Source organism: Podarcis bocagei, assembly GCF_964188305.1.
Source record: "Podarcis bocagei genome assembly, chromosome: 6".
Taxonomy (NCBI): domain Eukaryota; kingdom Metazoa; phylum Chordata; class Lepidosauria; order Squamata; family Lacertidae; genus Podarcis; species Podarcis bocagei.
In genome coordinates, this window is record NC_138130.1 from 30,737,984 (window position 1) to 30,754,522 (window position 16,539).

The following is a 16,539-nucleotide window of genomic DNA, read 5'->3' on the forward strand; positions in this document are numbered from 1 at the left end:
GAGAAGAGTTTTTCTGAGAAGATGGCTGTACTGCACTTAGTTGTGCTCTGGCTTGGCTTCGTGTATAGGGGCGAGCTGTGGTTTTGTGCCCTGTGCCAGCCAGATCTGTGTAGGGATTGCAGGGGGGTGCAGCATCCGGAGGTGCCACTATGGTTTGGCTACTGGATGGTATCTGTAATTTATCTGTGGAGAGGGTCTGGGTTTGGGTCTGGTGTGGTTGATTGGAGATGGCGTTCTGTGTGCCTCTGGTTCTGGTGTCGGTTTTTGTGGGGAGGGCTAATTTCCAGATGTCTGGCAGGCGGGACGTGTCGTCACGCTTGTTCATGTTGTGAGGGTGTTTCTCTATCTCGATGGCTTCCATGATTATTCTCTTGTGGTGATGTTCCATGTTAAAGAGCAATTTGGAATCTGCAAAATTAATTTCGTGTCCTGTTTCTTTCATGTGTTGGCAAAGAGAGGAAGTTTTTTCTTCTTTTTTGACGGCATTCTTGTGTTCTGCGATACGTGCATTTATTCGTCTGTTTGTTTGTCCAATGTACGTGGCTGGGCAGACTTTGCAGGGTATTTCATAGACCCCTTGGTTTTCTAACTGGATTTTATCTTTTGGGTTTCTGAGGATATTGGCTATTTTTTGGTTGGTGCAAAAGGCTGTTTTGATATTGTGTTTATGGAGGATTTTGCTAATTTTATCTGTGGTGCCCTTGATATAAGGAAGGAGGGCCATGCCATTGTTTTCTTCTGTGTCTTGGTTTTTGGGGGTGTTTCTTTTTGGATTAGCTTCGTAACCCTGTTTTGCTGGTATCCGTTGGCGATTAACAACTTTGAGAGATTCTGTAACTCAGTTGTCAAGTGGTCTTCGTCAGCCAGGCGTTTGGTTCTGGAGATGAGAGTCTTGGCTACGGAGTTTATTTGTGCAGGGTGGTGGTGTGATTGTGCATGTAAGTAGCGGTTGGTGTGTGTTTTTTTCCGGTAGATAGTGTGTCCTAGGGAGCCATCAGGTTTTTTGTAGATTAGGACGTCAAGGAAGGGAAGTTGGTTGTTGGCTTCTATTTCCATAGTGAATTGTATTTTGGGGTGTAGGCTGTTGAGATGTGTGAGGAAGCTATCTAGTTTTTCCTTCCCGTGTGGCCAAATTACAAAGGTGTCGTCAACATATCTGAGCCAAAGTTTGGGTTTGTGTTCTGACTTGTCTAAAGCATTGGTTTCAAAGTGTTCCATGTACAGATTTGCGATGACCGGTGAGAGGGGTGATCCCATAGGTGCTCCTTCTATCTGTTTGTATCTTTGTCCATTGTGGATGAAGTACGTGTTGGTTAGGCAGTGGTTGGTCAGGTCCAGGATGTATTCGGGGGGATTGTATTTGTTTTGAATGGCTGTCAAGGCTTCATTAATGGGCACTTGTGTGAAGAGAGATACAACATCGAAGCTCACAAGTAGGTCATCGGGATGTAGGTTTTGCTTCTTTATTGTTTCTATGAACTGGAAGGAGTTTGTAACGTGTGAAGCGATAGATTCTGCATAGGGCTGAAGTTGCTTAGCGAGAAATTTAGCGAGATTTTGTAGAGGTGAGCCTATGGAGCTGACTATTGGTCTGAGTGGTGTTCCTTCTTTGTGTATCTTGGGGAGACCGTAGAGTTTGGGGCATCTGGATGATTTTTCTCTGGGGATGATTCTTAGCTGGATTTCTTCACTGATAGGAGAGGCTTTTATTTTGGATTTGGTGGTTTTTTCCAGATAGGTGGTGGGATCTGTTTTTATAGGTTGGTAGGTAGGGTCTTGGAGTAGATTTGATAGTTTTGCTTGGTAGTCCGATGTGTTCATCACAACAGTGGCATTACCTTTGTCTGCTGGGAGAATGATTATGTTGTTGTCTTTCTTCAGGTTGGTGAGTGCTTTCTGTTCTTCTTTGTGTAAATTGCTTCTGGGTGGTTTGCTGGAGCAGAGGATGTTGGTGACTTCGAGTCTGATTTTATTGGCTTCATCTGGGTTGATTTTGGTTAGGCTAGCTTCGACTCCGCATATGATGTTTTCCGTGGGGATGCGTCTCGGGGCGACTGCAAAGTTGAAGCCTTTGGAGAGTACTTTGGTTTCAGTTGAGGTGAGGATCCTGTCTGATATGTTATGTACTGTTTGTTTCATGGGTTGTTGTGGAGGGTGGCTGGGCTTCTGGCGTTTCTCTAGTTTGTGGAGTTTGTTGGTGTGTGTGTCTGTCTTATGTGAGGACTCTGTTTCAGCTCTCCAAACGGCTAGTTGTTTGCATTTGTCCCAGAGTGCAGGGTGGATTTTGTTACAGAGTTTGAGGTGAAGAGTGAGCAGATCTTTGTTGGTTTGGTTTAGTAGGTATCTTTTCTTATGTAGTTCGTTTCTGATTAGGGGTAGTTCAGTTCGTTTCAGGATCCTTTCGGTAGCTGGGGTTTTAGAGTGGAATTTAAGTTGGAAGCATGTGGGAATTAAGTTGTTGTCTCGGCAGTTGCGTAGGAACAAGAGATCACATAAGATGGTGGCTCTTCGGATTTCTAGTTTCTCGTAGGTTCTTGTCAGCTGGAAGGTTTCCTCCCCGTAGAGGTGAGATATTTGCTTTCGTAGATTTTCACGGGTACAGGAATGCAGGTTTTGGTGTTTTCGGGTATCTTCCCGTGTAAGAGTTGGGGTGCCTAGGCGACGTTTCGACGAGGTCTCACTCGTCATCTTCAGGCTGGTGCTTTCGGCTTCTTGTTACTAGAACAGAGCAGGATCTCAGTGTTTGAGTTCCTATAAATACTGTTGAGGGGGTGTGGTGTATAGCCTCCAACGTTCTGGGCAGAGAGGAAGTTCCCAGGTTATTGTGCCTTTTCTTCTTTTGTTCATTAATTACTTGAGGGATATCTTGAGTGATTTCTTGAGTGATATTCTGAGTACCACTTAGGAGGGTCATTAGGTGTGGATTAGTTGCTAAAGCTTTCGTGTCTTGACCTCTTGAGCTTGTGAAGAGTTTTTCTGAGTTTTTCTGAGAAGAGTTTTTCTGAGAAGATGGCTGTACTGCACTTAGTTGTGCTCTGGCTTGGCTTCGTGTATAGGGGCGAGCTGTGGTTTTGTGCCCTGTGCCAGCCAGATCTGTGTAGGGATTGCAGGGGGGTGCAGCATCCGGAGGTGCCACTATGGTTTGGCTACTGGATGGTATCTGTAATTTATCTGTGGAGAGGGTCTGGGTTTGGGTCTGGTGTGGTTGATTGGAGATGGCGTTCTGTGTGCCTCTGGTTCTGGTGTCGGTTTTTGTGGGGAGGGCTAATTTCCAGATGTCTGGCAGGCGGGACGTGTCGTCACGCTTGTTCATGTTGTGAGGGTGTTTCTCTATCTCGATGGCTTCCATGATTATTCTCTTGTGGTGATGTTCCATGTTAAAGAGCAATTTGGAATCTGCAAAATTAATTTCGTGTCCTGTTTCTTTCATGTGTTGGCAAAGAGAGGAAGTTTTTTCTTCTTTTTTGACGGCATTCTTGTGTTCTGCGATACGTGCATTTATTCGTCTGTTTGTTTGTCCAATGTACGTGGCTGGGCAGACTTTGCAGGGTATTTCATAGACCCCTTGGTTTTCTAACTGGATTTTATCTTTTGGGTTTCTGAGGATATTGGCTATTTTTTGGTTGGTGCAAAAGGCTGTTTTGATATTGTGTTTATGGAGGATTTTGCTAATTTTATCTGTGGTGCCCTTGATATAAGGAAGGAGGGCCATGCCATTGTTTTCTTCTGTGTCTTGGTTTTTGGGGGGTGTTTCTTTTTGGATTAGCTTCGTAACCCTGTTTTGCTGGTATCCGTTGGCGATTAACAACTTTGAGAGATTCTGTAACTCAGTTGTCAAGTGGTCTTCGTCAGCCAGGCGTTTGGTTCTGGAGATGAGAGTCTTGGCTACGGAGTTTATTTGTGCAGGGTGGTGGTGTGATTGTGCATGTAAGTAGCGGTTGGTGTGTGTTTTTTTCCGGTAGATAGTGTGTCCTAGGGAGCCATCAGGTTTTTTGTAGATTAGGACGTCAAGGAAGGGAAGTTGGTTGTTGGCTTCTATTTCCATAGTGAATTGTATTTTGGGGTGTAGGCTGTTGAGATGTGTGAGGAAGCTATCTAGTTTTTCCTTCCCGTGTGGCCAAATTACAAAGGTGTCGTCAACATATCTGAGCCAAAGTTTGGGTTTGTGTTCTGACTTGTCTAAAGCATTGGTTTCAAAGTGTTCCATGTACAGATTTGCGATGACCGGTGAGAGGGGTGATCCCATAGGTGCTCCTTCTATCTGTTTGTATCTTTGTCCATTGTGGATGAAGTACGTGTTGGTTAGGCAGTGGTTGGTCAGGTCCAGGATGTATTCGGGGGGATTGTATTTGTTTTGAATGGCTGTCAAGGCTTCATTAATGGGCACTTGTGTGAAGAGAGATACAACATCGAAGCTCACAAGTAGGTCATCGGGATGTAGGTTTTGCTTCTTTATTGTTTCTATGAACTGGAAGGAGTTTGTAACGTGTGAAGCGATAGATTCTGCATAGGGCTGAAGTTGCTTAGCGAGAAATTTAGCGAGATTTTGTAGAGGTGAGCCTATGGAGCTGACTATTGGTCTGAGTGGTGTTCCTTCTTTGTGTATCTTGGGGAGACCGTAGAGTTTGGGGCATCTGGATGATTTTTCTCTGGGGATGATTCTTAGCTGGATTTCTTCACTGATAGGAGAGGCTTTTATTTTGGATTTGGTGGTTTTTTCCAGATAGGTGGTGGGATCTGTTTTTATAGGTTGGTAGGTAGGGTCTTGGAGTAGATTTGATAGTTTTGCTTGGTAGTCCGATGTGTTCATCACAACAGTGGCATTACCTTTGTCTGCTGGGAGAATGATTATGTTGTTGTCTTTCTTCAGGTTGGTGAGTGCTTTCTGTTCTTCTTTGTGTAAATTGCTTCTGGGTGGTTTGCTGGAGCAGAGGATGTTGGTGACTTCGAGTCTGATTTTATTGGCTTCATCTGGGTTGATTTTGGTTAGGCTAGCTTCGACTCCGCATATGATGTTTTCCGTGGGGATGCGTCTCGGGGCGACTGCAAAGTTGAAGCCTTTGGAGAGTACTTTGGTTTCAGTTGAGGTGAGGATCCTGTCTGATATGTTATGTACTGTTTGTTTCATGGGTTGTTGTGGAGGGTGGCTGGGCTTCTGGCGTTTCTCTAGTTTGTGGAGTTTGTTGGTGTGTGTGTCTGTCTTATGTGAGGACTCTGTTTCAGCTCTCCAAACGGCTAGTTGTTTGCATTTGTCCCAGAGTGCAGGGTGGATTTTGTTACAGAGTTTGAGGTGAAGAGTGAGCAGATCTTTGTTGGTTTGGTTTAGTAGGTATCTTTTCTTATGTAGTTCGTTTCTGATTAGGGGTAGTTCAGTTCGTTTCAGGATCCTTTCGGTAGCTGGGGTTTTAGAGTGGAATTTAAGTTGGAAGCATGTGGGAATTAAGTTGTTGTCTCGGCAGTTGCGTAGGAACAAGAGATCACATAAGATGGTGGCTCTTCGGATTTCTAGTTTCTCGTAGGTTCTTGTCAGCTGGAAGGTTTCCTCCCCGTAGAGGTGAGATATTTGCTTTCGTAGATTTTCACGGGTACAGGAATGCAGGTTTTGGTGTTTTCGGGTATCTTCCCGTGTAAGAGTTGGGGTGCCTAGGCGACGTTTCGACGAGGTCTCACTCGTCATCTTCAGGCTGGTGCTTTCGGCTTCTTGTTACTAGAACAGAGCAGGATCTCAGTGTTTGAGTTCCTATAAATACTGTTGAGGGGGTGTGGTGTATAGCCTCCAACGTTCTGGGCAGAGAGGAAGTTCCCAGGTTATTGTGCCTTTTCTTCTTTTGTTCATTAATTACTTGAGGGATATCTTGAGTGATTTCTTGAGTGATATTCTGAGTACCACTTAGGAGGGTCATTAGGTGTGGATTAGTTGCTAAAGCTTTCGTGTCTTGACCTCTTGAGCTTGTGAAGAGTTTTTCTGAGTTTTTCTGAGAAGAGTTTTTCTGAGAAGATGGCTGTACTGCACTTAGTTGTGCTCTGGCTTGGCTTCGTGTATAGGGGCGAGCTGTGGTTTTGTGCCCTGTGCCAGCCAGATCTGTGTAGGGATTGCAGGGGGGTGCAGCATCCGGAGGTGCCACTATGGTTTGGCTACTGGATGGTATCTGTAATTTATCTGTGGAGAGGGTCTGGGTTTGGGTCTGGTGTGGTTGATTGGAGATGGCGTTCTGTGTGCCTCTGGTTCTGGTGTCGGTTTTTGTGGGGAGGGCTAATTTCCAGATGTCTGGCAGGCGGGACGTGTCGTCACGCTTGTTCATGTTGTGAGGGTGTTTCTCTATCTCGATGGCTTCCATGATTATTCTCTTGTGGTGATGTTCCATGTTAAAGAGCAATTTGGAATCTGCAAAATTAATTTCGTGTCCTGTTTCTTTCATGTGTTGGCAAAGAGAGGAAGTTTTTTCTTCTTTTTTGACGGCATTCTTGTGTTCTGCGATACGTGCATTTATTCGTCTGTTTGTTTGTCCAATGTACGTGGCTGGGCAGACTTTGCAGGGTATTTCATAGACCCCTTGGTTTTCTAACTGGATTTTATCTTTTGGGTTTCTGAGGATATTGGCTATTTTTTGGTTGGTGCAAAAGGCTGTTTTGATATTGTGTTTATGGAGGATTTTGCTAATTTTATCTGTGGTGCCCTTGATATAAGGAAGGAGGGCCATGCCATTGTTTTCTTCTGTGTCTTGGTTTTTGGGGGGTGTTTCTTTTTGGATTAGCTTCGTAACCCTGTTTTGCTGGTATCCGTTGGCGATTAACAACTTTGAGAGATTCTGTAACTCAGTTGTCAAGTGGTCTTCGTCAGCCAGGCGTTTGGTTCTGGAGATGAGAGTCTTGGCTACGGAGTTTATTTGTGCAGGGTGGTGGTGTGATTGTGCATGTAAGTAGCGGTTGGTGTGTGTTTTTTTCCGGTAGATAGTGTGTCCTAGGGAGCCATCAGGTTTTTTGTAGATTAGGACGTCAAGGAAGGGAAGTTGGTTGTTGGCTTCTATTTCCATAGTGAATTGTATTTTGGGGTGTAGGCTGTTGAGATGTGTGAGGAAGCTATCTAGTTTTTCCTTCCCGTGTGGCCAAATTACAAAGGTGTCGTCAACATATCTGAGCCAAAGTTTGGGTTTGTGTTCTGACTTGTCTAAAGCATTGGTTTCAAAGTGTTCCATGTACAGATTTGCGATGACCGGTGAGAGGGGTGATCCCATAGGTGCTCCTTCTATCTGTTTGTATCTTTGTCCATTGTGGATGAAGTACGTGTTGGTTAGGCAGTGGTTGGTCAGGTCCAGGATGTATTCGGGGGGATTGTATTTGTTTTGAATGGCTGTCAAGGCTTCATTAATGGGCACTTGTGTGAAGAGAGATACAACATCGAAGCTCACAAGTAGGTCATCGGGATGTAGGTTTTGCTTCTTTATTGTTTCTATGAACTGGAAGGAGTTTGTAACGTGTGAAGCGATAGATTCTGCATAGGGCTGAAGTTGCTTAGCGAGAAATTTAGCGAGATTTTGTAGAGGTGAGCCTATGGAGCTGACTATTGGTCTGAGTGGTGTTCCTTCTTTGTGTATCTTGGGGAGACCGTAGAGTTTGGGGCATCTGGATGATTTTTCTCTGGGGATGATTCTTAGCTGGATTTCTTCACTGATAGGAGAGGCTTTTATTTTGGATTTGGTGGTTTTTTCCAGATAGGTGGTGGGATCTGTTTTTATAGGTTGGTAGGTAGGGTCTTGGAGTAGATTTGATAGTTTTGCTTGGTAGTCCGATGTGTTCATCACAACAGTGGCATTACCTTTGTCTGCTGGGAGAATGATTATGTTGTTGTCTTTCTTCAGGTTGGTGAGTGCTTTCTGTTCTTCTTTGTGTAAATTGCTTCTGGGTGGTTTGCTGGAGCAGAGGATGTTGGTGACTTCGAGTCTGATTTTATTGGCTTCATCTGGGTTGATTTTGGTTAGGCTAGCTTCGACTCCGCATATGATGTTTTCCGTGGGGATGCGTCTCGGGGCGACTGCAAAGTTGAAGCCTTTGGAGAGTACTTTGTCCACAATGGACAAAGATACAAACAGATAGAAGGAGCACCTATGGGATCACCCCTCTCACCGGTCATCGCAAATCTGTACATGGAACACTTTGAAACCAATGCTTTAGACAAGTCAGAACACAAACCCAAACTTTGGCTCAGATATGTTGACGACACCTTTGTAATTTGGCCACACGGGAAGGAAAAACTAGATAGCTTCCTCACACATCTCAACAGCCTACACCCCAAAATACAATTCACTATGGAAATAGAAGCCAACAACCAACTTCCCTTCCTTGACGTCCTAATCTACAAAAAACCTGATGGCTCCCTAGGACACACTATCTACCGGAAAAAAACACACACCAACCGCTACTTACATGCACAATCACACCACCACCCTGCACAAATAAACTCCGTAGCCAAGACTCTCATCTCCAGAACCAAACGCCTGGCTGACGAAGACCACTTGACAACTGAGTTACAGAATCTCTCAAAGTTGTTAATCGCCAACGGATACCAGCAAAACAGGGTTACGAAGCTAATCCAAAAAGAAACACCCCCCAAAAACCAAGACACAGAAGAAAACAATGGCATGGCCCTCCTTCCTTATATCAAGGGCACCACAGATAAAATTAGCAAAATCCTCCATAAACACAATATCAAAACAGCCTTTTGCACCAACCAAAAAATAGCCAATATCCTCAGAAACCCAAAAGATAAAATCCAGTTAGAAAACCAAGGGGTCTATGAAATACCCTGCAAAGTCTGCCCAGCCACGTACATTGGACAAACAAACAGACGATTAAATGCACGTATCGCAGAACACAAGAATGCCGTCAAAAAAGAAGAAAAAACTTCCTCTCTTTGCCAACACATGAAAGAAACAGGACACGAAATTAATTTTGCAGATTCCAAATTGCTCTTTAACATGGAACATCACCACAAGAGAATAATCATGGAAGCCATCGAGATAGAGAAACACCCTCACAACATGAACAAGCGTGACGACACGTCCCGCCTGCCAGACATCTGGAAATTAGCCCTCCCCACAAAAACCGACACCAGAACCAGAGGCACACAGAACGCCATCTCCAATCAACCACACCAGACCCAAACCCAGACCCTCTCCACAGATAAATTACAGATACCATCCAGTAGCCAAACCATAGTGGCACCTCCGGATGCTGCACCCCCCTGCAATCCCTACACAGATCTGGCTGGCACAGGGCACAAAACCACAGCTCGCCCCTATACACGAAGCCAAGCCAGAGCACAACTAAGTGCAGTACAGCCATCTTCTCAGAAAAACTCTTCTCAGAAAAACTCAGAAAAACTCTTCACAAGCTCAAGAGGTCAAGACACGAAAGCTTTAGCAACTAATCCACACCTAATGACCCTCCTAAGTGGTACTCAGAATATCACTCAAGAAATCACTCAAGATATCCCTCAAGTAATTAATGAACAAAAGAAGAAAAGGCACAATAACCTGGGAACTTCCTCTCTGCCCAGAACGTTGGAGGCTATACACCACACCCCCTCAACAGTATTTATAGGAACTCAAACACTGAGATCCTGCTCTGTTCTAGTAACAAGAAGCCGAAAGCACCAGCCTGAAGATGACGAGTGAGACCTCGTCGAAACGTCGCCTAGGCACCCCAACTCTTACACGGGAAGATACCCGAAAACACCAAAACCTGCATATATATATATATATATATATATATATATGCTTTCGTAGATTTTCACGGGTACAGGAATGCAGGTTTTGGTGTCTTCGGGTGTCTTCCCGTGTAAGAGTTGGGGTGTCTAGGCGACGTTTCGACGAGGTCTCACTCGTCATCTTCAGGCTGGTGCTTTCGGCTTCTTGTTACTAGAACAGAGCAGGATCTCAGTGTTTGAGTTCCTATAAATACTGTTGAGGGGGTGTGGTGTATAGCCTCCAACGTTCTGGGCAGAGAGGGAGTTCCCAGGTTAGTGTGCCTTTTCTTCTTTTGTTCCTTAATTACTTGAGGGATATCTTGAGTGATTTCTTGAGTGATATTCTGAGTACCACTTAGGAGGGTCATTAGGTGTGGATTAGTTGCTAAAGCTTTCGTGTCTTGACCTCTTGAGCTTGTAAAGAGTTTTTCTGAGAAGATGGCTGTACTGCACTTAGTTGTGCTCTGGCTTGGCTTCGTGTATAGGGGCGAGCTGTGGTTTTGTGCCCTGTGCCAGCCAGATCTGTGTAGGGATTGCAGGGGGGTGCAGCATCCGGAGGTGCCACTATGGTTTGGCTACTGGATGGTGTCTGTACTTTATCTGTGGAGAGGGTCTGGGTTTGGGTCTGGTGTGGTTGATTGGAGATGGCGTTCTGTGTGTCTCTGGTTCTGGTGTCGGTTTTTGTGGGGAGGGCTAATTTCCAGATGTCTGGCAGGCGGGACGTGTCGTCACGCTTGTTCATGTTGTGAGGGTGTTTCTCTATCTCGATGGCTTCCATGATTATTCTCTTGTGGTGATGTTCCATGTTAAAGAGCAATTTGGAATCTGCAAAATTAATTTCGTGTCCTGTTTCTTTCATGTGTTGGTAAAGAGAGGAAGTTTTTTCTTCTTTTTTGACGGCATTCTTGTGTTCTGCGATACGTGCATTTATTCGTCTGTTTGTTTGTCCAATGTACGTGGCTGGGCAAAATCTACGAAAGCATATATATATATATATATATGTTCACACACACACACACACATCATTTGCAAAAAAAAAAAAAGGAAGGAAGGAAGGAAGGAAGGAAGGAAGGAAGGAAGGAAGGAAGGAAGGAAGGAAGGAAAAGAAAGAAAAGTGTGGGCTGAATGACTGATTAATGGGAAGAATTGTAAACACCCTGCAAGCAAATCAGGATGCTTATCAAATAACCTCCCGATAAACAAATAAGAACTGTCAATGAAGATTAAACATATCCCAACCACTCTGTAAGCTTTGTGCAAGCAAATCAGAATGGAGGACACAGAAAGTTTTCTTTAAAAAGGGGGGGGGTTCATCACCGTTGGCCATTTCTTAATGGTGTACCCACCAAATTTATAAAGAAGTTCTAAAGCACTCTGAGAATGAGGCAAAATCCAGAAAACTGTCAAGAAACTGGAGGTCAGGTTTCTTTGCAGGCCTAATACGAGAGGCTATTATTCAATTTTCCTTGGAAGAAGTCTCAAGGAAAAGTCCTGGTGACAGAGTCACTTTTAGCATTCAGGTTTGGCTTTCTTTGCTGGCTTAGACTGGACTCCATTTTTCACTGCTCCCCCCCCCCCAAAAAAAACCCCAACAACCCAGCTCACGTGAATTCTCAACATTAATTGCTTCTTTTTGAAAAGAAGAAAAAACAGGCTATGTCCTCTGAATAGAGTTTGAGTTTAATGCGAATGCACATTCAGTGGGAATGACTTCAGTCTTCGGGGGCACCAGAAAATAAAAATAAAAACTGATTTAATATTGTGTTTTAAAAAATATGGGAAGAGGAAGCGCTTCTAGAGATTAGAGTGACCTGTGCAAACAAGCCTTTGAAAGGGACTTTCTGAAACGAAACCTTGTACGTCAATTTCCCTTCAATTTTCCTTCATGTGGGCAACACAGCTTCCTTAGCTTTTGAATCCGCTTTTGAAACTCAGTCAGGGCGATGCCGTACGTATTTAAATCTTCCTCATAAAAAGGTTTAGTCTAAGTTGCTTCTCCAGCACTTGTTTGAACATTAAATATGCAAATAATCATCATTACACTTCCAACAATTACACATGTTTGTGAGCGCTATGTCAAGTACTGGCACCAGTGCAATCATTTGTAAAGACAAATATTCCATTCCAAGAGATGTCATGCTGCTTAGAAGATTTCTTTTTGTATTAGTAGCCACACTGCTGCTTCATAAAGTGTGCAAATGAACGTGACAGTGCTGCCAATAGCTGCCAGGGCCTTCCTCTCGGCAGAGCAGATGTCAATCAACCATCCCAAACAGACAAGGCCGCTGCAGACATTAAACATGCAGCATGTAGGAAGGAGGGCACAGACAACACAGGGATCTTGCAGGCTCCGTGTACTCTCTCGCTCTTGCTCTCTCCCCACCTCTCTCTTGCAGAGGAGGCCTGAGGCCCTTGGAATATTTTAATTCCTGATTTCTGACTATATTATCATGCGTTTGTAACAGACGAATTGTAATTTGTAGCTCTGAGGTGATATGAAAAGCTGCCCGAAACCATAGGGCAGCTGCAGAAATCGACGGCAAGGTTTCTTCTGTTCTCCCCCCCCCCTCTTTTCTTCTCTTGCCTCCCATTTCCTACACACACACACACACACACACACACACACACACACACACACCCTTCTCTCTCTCTCTCTCTCTCTCTCTCTCTCTCTCTCTCTCGTTATGGATAATTGTCACCACTCACTTTTATCGCCTCCAAACTAGCAGCTTAGACAACTGTGACTTTGCTCGCAACTAATCTTGCCTCCTCCCGAAGTGGGAAAATCCCAAGTATTTTCAGGGTCCTATTGATAACCCTTGTGCTTCTTTTCCATAAAAGACGGATGACTCTGGCAAGCTTGGGAGAGTGCAGATAATGGGATTGACTTGGTACTTAAATCTCAGTGAACCACGACAGCATAAGTAATTAGTGAATTGGATCCATACTGGGGTGCTAATGACGGCTAATACTGCCCCACACCATTCTGAAAACCACAAGATGCACATCCATCTCACTCAGATAAAAACCAAAGGGACACTGCTTTGCAGGCATCATTTATTTCTACTACTCCTACACGGAATTTATTCCTTTCTTGTTTGGGTTTGAGGAGGGGGAAAAAATCTAATTTTCCAGAAGTGACATCCTGGAGAACAAAGTGACCATCCTCTCAGCAGAGTTCATTATGATTACAATACCTCTGGTGTTTTTAATTAAGAAAGGCTAATTAAGAGAAACCACACATTTATCTTCTTATCTGCTTGTCAGGGGACAGAGTCACAAACACTAACTGTATGTTTGTTTGCACAAAGAAGGTTGTTAGCACTGTGTTGGCGACTGATATTCACTTTATTTAATATTAAAGTATCCCCTTGTTTCTTGCATCGTCAACTTCTGAAAGAAAAAGAAAGAAAGAAAAAGTCGCTCAAGCCATATTATTCCCTACTTCCCCGCCAATTGGTATAATTGCAGAACATTTGTGTACAAACTAGCACTCTGCCTCATTTTTCTTTTCCCATGAAGTGATAGCATTTTATCAGGATAATTTAGATAAATGTCTTTCCATAGGGTTTGCTTATCCTTCCAGGAGCTATGATCGACAAACAGCCACATAAGATGAATGGCACAGTGTTTTGGTAAAATGTATTCTCAGCTGAGAGCAAAAAGTGTTTCAAAGTGAAGCAAATTTCTCTTTTTTTTCCTTCCTGAGATCTGATTAGCAAGTACGACAAAAATCCCACCCAGCCCTTTTGCCTTGTTAACAATGGATTTGTATTAGAAACACACACACATGCACACTTTTAAATTAACCCCCTCCCTCTGAAAGGGAGAGCTGCCCTAGGGGAGAGAGAGAGAGAGAGAGAGAGAGAGAGAGAGAGAGAGAGAGAGAGAGAGAGAGAGAGAGAGAGAGAATATAAAGTATTGGGTTGTACAGCTCTACTGCATCTGTGGGGCGAGGCAAAAACTGTGCAGTCCACTTACTCAGAAGTAAGTACCACTGTATTTAATGCAACTATGTCACAAATAAGTGTGTATAGGTTGCGACCAAAGTTTCCCAAACTCATAGCATGTATGTGATATAACATATGTGTCATGTGTAGTTCCAGTCTCAAGGGAATTTAAGGGAGGTGCATTTATTCCCTCAGACCTTGTTTCTTCTGATGCTGAAGTGTCTGAAGAGAAGGGTGCTAGGAATAAAAGGGGCATATTGTGAACTTGCTTGCACAGACAGGCAACGGTCATTGTTCTGCCAGCTGAGCACTGAAGCTAAACGAATTACTCCTGCCTCTTTCAGTCACTTTCTCAGATGCAATTTGTCCCGTTTTTATTGGACGCACAAGCAAGGTGTGGCTCAAAGGAGCAGCGCAGAAGGAGTTAAGAGGGATGGGGAGGAATTATTGGCCAGCAGCGGCAAATCATCACTCTGCCAGAAATCACTTTATATATTACTAGCCTTGTTAGTTGAGATTGGTGGTGGCGGCGGCAGGAGATATGATAGATCTTTCCATGAGAACTGAATGAAAACCATGTTGATTTTGAAATGCTTATTTCGGAAACTCCCAATACTGTGGTAAACATTTGGTGGTGTATGTAAGGAGAGAGGGAGGGTTAAAGGACAAGCGTTTTATAGAGAAAAAAGTTCCCCCTCTCCCATCACTTGAGCCAGTTAGGTTGCAAATGATTAGGAGACATGCAGAGCTAATGTAGGATGAATAAATGGACATATTCTCTGATGAGGAGGAGAGAATAGATATGGATTGTCTTAACTGGGCAAATAAAGATGGATTAAATAAATTCTTAGTCTAAATGTTGGTTCAGAAGATGGGAGAATTCATGTTTTTGAATTCATGCCTGGAAAGAGTATCTCAAGGTTGCAACCAGGGATATGTAATTCTTCCCATTTCTTTGATGCACCAAGTTCAGGATAAGCACATTCATCAGTCAAACATGAGAGCTATCTGCGATGCAAAGAAGCTCCCATTGGCACCAATGAGAGTTTTTCTCCTATTGCAGGCAGCTGACACTCCACCTCCTGGTTTGGATTGGGACCACCACTGTGACCATAAATTGAAGCCCCTCTCCTCCATGCCACAGTCCCGACCGAGCTGTTGGTTCCCCATGTTGGTTATGTTTTAAACATCACACACACCAGAGGTAAACACGTGAATAACATCACATCTAGTAGGTCCACTCTCTTTGCACAGTGCCGATAGGCTGAACCTTATTTATTAATTTTTTTAAAAAATCACATGCCACTTTTTATCAATTATTTCAAAGTGGTTTACAAAACGTCAAACAATAAATACATAGAAAAAGCAGAATTAAAAAGCAGTGATACTAATACTAATACTACTACTAATAATAATTTATTATTTGTACCCCGCCCATCTGGCTGGGTCTCCCTAGCCACTCCAACAAAGATTAGAAATACATTAAAATGTCACACATTAAAAACTTCCCTGAACAGGGCTGCCTTCAGATGTCTTCTAAATGTTAATTACTTAAGAGAGGAAAAGATGTTTTTAAATACCTGGGAAATAATAATAATAATAATAATAATAATAATAATAATAATAATAATAATAATAGGTATTTCATAGCTTGTGAACTTCTACAAAAAAGAAAGAAATGTAAAAAAAGAAGTCCTACCCTTGTTTTGTCAAACTCGACTCTAATTCAAGAAGTATTTGGAAGAAGGGCATCAAGCACAAAGATACAGAGCAATTTTTCAAGCTTGTTTTACATTTAAAAAAATTGATTAAAAATAAGCAAGGTACAGGAGGATCAGTCAGAAAACCTGTGAGGCACATGAATTTATTTTATTTTCAGGGCAGCCTGCTTAAAGTGTGTGAGGATACAGAGGGAGAGAAAAACAGTGCTGGATTCAGAAATAAAGATGTGTTTCCTTTGGGGAGGCAGCACAGGAGAGAGCAAGCTTATTAACAGTACGAAACAACACACCGGTCACTGTTTGCAGGAACACAGTAAGTCAACTTGAAGAATGACCATCCAATGTCTTTCAAAATTCTGACAAAACTTTGTTTTCTACTTTCAACAGCTGAATGTTTCTTCTCCCATCCTCTCCTTCCACACGAAGCTTCCTACTGTGCCTCACTTATGTGTCTGCTTGGGGCAGTCATTGCAGGTAAGATTGATGCCCTGAGAAAAGTGTGTTTTCTAAGCTAAAATTACCTCATGGTAATTTTACCTGGGAGGCGCACTCTATGGAGACTGCAGCCTATAGACCCAAAACCTATATCCTGGTTTAGCATTTGGCAATGCCTATATAATGCTATCTCATTACTGTCTGGAGGCAGGGGTCCGCTTTTTAGAAACCAGAATGCTTATTGGCAAGAAAGGTGGCTCGTCCTGGGGGTTCTGTTACCGTTTATCTTCTGATGTTCTGCTTTTTTTAAATCATGGAAGAGCCCTCTTTAAACTGCTCACAGCAATTCCCGTCACGAGGGACATGTGTTTTTATTCTGGGATCATTTAACATCTCCCCCTCTTTCTCAAATGCCAGGCATTCTGCCATCTTTTATGTTAATTCACCTGAAAGTGCAAATATGTGATTATTATTATTATTATTATTATTATTATTATTATTATTAATACCCCATCCATCTGGCTGGGTTTCCCCAGCCACTCTGGGCGGCTTCCAACAAAATAGTAAAATACAACAGTCCTTCAGATATTAAAAGCTTCCCCAAACATATTCCCTAAATATGTAGTTTCTGCCTTCTGTGTTTGCTTTCCCAGTGGCACTAGAAAATTCCCCTCAATGGTGGAAATAG